The sequence below is a fragment of the Nannospalax galili genome, unplaced genomic scaffold, assembly GCF_000622305.1.
Source record: "Nannospalax galili isolate Female #2095 unplaced genomic scaffold, S.galili_v1.0 scaffold1677, whole genome shotgun sequence".
In the NCBI taxonomy this organism is placed as follows: domain Eukaryota; kingdom Metazoa; phylum Chordata; class Mammalia; order Rodentia; family Spalacidae; genus Nannospalax; species Nannospalax galili.
In genome coordinates this window covers 39,859-44,201 of record NW_008339464.1, presented here as the reverse complement: position 1 = coordinate 44,201, position 4,343 = coordinate 39,859, and the positions used below count along the sequence as shown (strand labels likewise).

The 4,343-nt window shown below is 48.9% G+C and overlaps 1 pseudogene; it reads right to left on the bottom strand.

The window, feature by feature from the left end:
• LOC108490917 overlaps positions 1-3,581 on the bottom strand; it is a 4,747-nt pseudogene extending 1,166 nt beyond the window's left edge.
• Positions 3,582-4,343: the final 762 nt, after the last annotated feature.

The window sequence follows — 4,343 nt, the reverse complement described above, 5'->3', positions numbered from 1 at the left end:
AACTTACTATGTAGACCAGGCTGGCCTTGAACTCACAGAGATCTGCCTCTGCCTCCAGAGTGCTGGGATTAAAGGCGTGCGCCACCACGCTCGGCAGCCAGGCAGTTTTTAAAATAAATAATTTATTGAGAATTTCATACATGCATAATAAGGAATTTTAATCAAATCCATGCCCACTCCCTCCCCTCCAACTCCTCCCATATCTTCCCATCACTTTTTTTTTTTTTCTGATAACTTCATGTGCTCTTTCTTCTTCTTTGATTGATTTACTTATTTTTATGGGGCTTTTGGCTACTCTAACATTCCCCCCTCTGAAGAGGGAACCCTAAAATCTTTTAAGGATTAGATACAAGCTCCCAAACACTTTCCACATTTTGACTTTAAGCCAAGAAACCGGCTACTTTTCTTTGGGGCCTTTTTACCCTAACTGCCTAGCCAATTCCTACCTCCTATTCTTATCATGCCATCCTCTGAAGCGGTTACCCAAATTGCCAATAGGGAATCTGGACGCAGACTGCTCTGGCTTCTTCCATGCTGAACAGGGACGCAGGGTGAGGCAATTGGAGTGCCCTTCAGTGGGGCTATCTAAAAGACTCCCAAATGACTCCCTGCTAGGCACGCAGGGTCCTAGCCCATAGGCAGGTTAAGAGCGCCAGACTGAGTGAACTGTTCATGGTGCTGAAGAGGAGAGGTTTGCCAGGGTCCAATATGGGACCACGGCAACTCTTATCTCAAGGAGGAAAAGAAAGTCTTTGAATTGTGAATAGGCGATGTGAAGAAGTAAAGGCAAGAGTAATTAGCATTACAAGTTCTAGACTGAGAACTAGGAAAAAGTCAAAACAGGGCAATTTTCAAATGCTCATATTGGAATTTCTTGACAAGGGCTTCCAAAAGCATCCCTTTATTGGGTTCCTCCTCATTTTTTTTTTTTTTTGTCTGCCAAGGCTGGACTCTAGAGTGATGGATTAAGGATTTATTTTCAGGTACTTTGATAGCTGTTGGAGTGGTTAGAATCAGTGTCAGTTCCCTCTCAAGGGCTTCTAGATAGGGGAAGAAAATGAATTTATCCTTCATTTTAGAACACTAGCTCACAACCAGGCATTGTTAAACATAAGCCAAATGTCAAATACCTATTGCCAGGGCTCTTGATACTGTCTAGTGTCTAACTTCCTCTTGATGGTAGAAAGATCCATGGGGCTCTTCACAATATCAAAGTAATCCTAGAAGCTGGGGATTGACAGGCTGACAGAATTCTGGGTCCTGACAGGAAAGTGCTTCGTGTTGACATCAGAGTTTGTTGTCGTTCTTCTGGTTTGAAAATCCTTTTCTTTGACTGGGCTGGAGATAGAGAGGGCTGGGTCACTGGAGTGCCTGGCTGGTCTTTCTCCTATTTTCTTTCATATTTTTCCAAAATCCATACTCCTCTCTTCTGTTTCTCTAGGCTCCAGTTTACAGTCTTCGGTTTTAGTCCTGTGGATCTCCTCGGGTCCAGTGCCTGCTGGTTCGGGGTGATCCACCTCCACTTGGACTTCTCAGAAAGAGTCTGAGAATCCACTTCTGTGCTACTGGTAGATGGAGGGGTGGGGTGTTGGAGACCTGGTCTTCCGTGCTTACAGCTGGCTGAGAAAGCTGAGCTGAAGCTGTGGAGGCAGCAGTGGTGCCGTTGGGGTAGGAACCGAGGCTGCTGTACTCCACTGTGAGCAAGGCTGTTTCTAGGACTGGTCAGTTGAAGGAGCAGCAGGAAACGAAGGCTGTACTTGGGGAGGAAGCTGTGTGGTTGGTAGTGTAGGTGTCTGTCTTGAGGGAGGATATAGAGCCTGGGGGTGTGGCACAGGTGGCTCCTTTGAAACCCTGGAGGCATTATAGGAGAGTTCACTAGGCAGGAAGAACTGGACATTTGTGCTTGAGACTGGTGCCTTTCCCCTGGATGGAGCCAAAGGCATATTTGTTATATTCATTCCCTGGGGTGGGAACTGAGTCTGGGAGAGGGACTGATTCTGCCTGAAAGGCACGCAGGGTCCTAGCCCATAGGCAGGTTAAGATCGCCGGACTGAGTGAACTGTCCATGGTGCTGAAGAGGAGAGGTTTGCCAGGGTCCAATATGGGACTAGGGCAAATTCATCTGGCTGAACTGTTTCAAACCAGGTTGTGGAGTTATCTCAGGCATCATCTGGTTTGGCACGCTGCCACAGATCACAGCTGGGTCAGGTAGAGGGCCATTAGAAGTCATTCCTGGTTGTGGCCATCCCATGCGAGGCCCTAGATTCATGGAAACTGGTACCAGGTGGCCCCAACCCTCCCTCAGACTTCTCAGCCCCCTCTTCCAGGGCCCCCACCTGCAGCAGTACAAATGGCAATGCAAATTCAGAGGGCAGCAGAGACACAGCACCAGACGGCCTGTGTGCAAATTTTTCAAAGGCCAATCCAACACCAGATGCCCCAAATGACTCCCATGACCCCTATGGGCATGAACCCACCTCCCATGGCCAGAGGTCCCAGTGGGCATTTGGAGCCAAGGATGGGGCCCACAGGAACGCAGCAGTAGTCACCCTGAGCACAAGGAGGCTTGCCTCACCCCCAGAAGATACATTTTGGAATCAAGGCCAGCCATAATGTCAGTAGCCCAGCATGATCAGCACTTGAACATGGCTCCACAATCAGGACTGGACCAAGTAGGTGTGAGCCCACTCAAACCAGGCACTCTGTCTCAACAAGCCTTACAAAACCTTTTGCAGACTCTCAGGTCTCCTAGCTCTCCCTTACAGCAGCAAGGGGTACTCAGTATCCATCAGGCCAACCCCCACCTCTTGGCTGCGTTCACCAAGCAGCAGGCTGCCAAGAATGCCAACTTTAATCCACAACCTCTCCCTGGACAACCTGGAATGCCTCAGGGACAACCAGGGCCGCAACCACACAACATGCATGGTCAGCAGGATGTCTACTCTAACCCAGCTTTGCAGAACATGAATCCTAGAAAGGCAGGTGTCCAGAGAGCTGACTTGCCCCAGCAGCAACTCCAGGCACCCATGGGAGGAATGAGCCCCCAGGCACAGCAAATGAACATGAGTCACAACACATTGCCGTCACAGTTCTGAGACCTCCTGGGATGACAGCAGGTGCAGCAGCAGTAGCAGCATGGAACAGGGCCGGGAATCAGGCCTGGGATGGCCAAGCACAGCCAGTTCCAGCAGGCCCAAGGAGTTGGCTACCCAGCATAGCAGCAGCAGCAACAAACGCAGCAGATGCTGCAAGGGAATATGGGACAGGTCAGTCAGCTCCCCAGGCCTTGGGAACAGAGGCAAGAGCCAGTTTGCAGGCCTATGAGCAGCGAGTTCCTCAGCAATACATGGGGTCTCCTGTGCTGCTCAACCCTATGAGCCCCCAACAACATATGCTTCCAAATCAGGCCCAGTCCCCACACCTACAAGGCCAGCAGATCCTTAACTCTTTCTCCAATCAAGTGTGCTCTCCCCAGCAGACAGCCTTTTTCCATGGCCACAGTCCCCAACCCACCCCCCACTCACCCATTCTAGCCCGTCCCAAGGACACAGCCTCATCCTTCACACCTGAAACAAGGGCATCTTACGAGCCTGGACCAGAATTCAATGCTTTCTCATCTCCCTAGCAATCCAGGCCTGGCAAACCCCCACAGTGCAAGTGCCATGGACCGGGACCGAGCACCCAAAACACAGACTTGAATTTAAACCTCTCACAGAGTACACTAGACATGCGCTAGAGACATACGCTAGTATTTGGGGAGCAAAACATAGTTTCTCTTAAGAAGACATTTTGTACTGAAAACAATTTTTCGAATCTTTCTTAGCCTAAAAGACAATTTTCCTTGGGACATGTAAGAACTGTGCAGCAGCCTTTGTGTTTTGAAGCAAACACCCAAGATGAACCTGAGGGTTAATGGAGTACAGAGTGTATTTTCGTTGTGGCTGCTCACCCCAGCCTTTGTTCCCCTTGTGTGTGTTGTCCAAGTGTGTACTGGGAGACAGCTGAGGCCTGAGGCCGGCTAGACACTCCTGCCTTGCATCTCCAATAGGTTTTATTTTTTTAATTAATGAAAATATGTTACTGGTGCAGATGATTGACATTTTTACCCATTTTCCTCACCTTATAGAAGGATTTTCCAAAAAGAACACCCACATGGCAGCTAACAACCATCTGTAACTCCAGTCCCAGGGGATCCGACAGCCCCTTCTGACCTCTGCGGGCACTGCATGACATGGGTGCACTTACCTACATGCAGGTAATACACAAATACATATAAAATAAAAACGATAAATAAAATACTTAAAAAAACATTTCTAAACCAGAGTACAAAAGGGATTAATGTT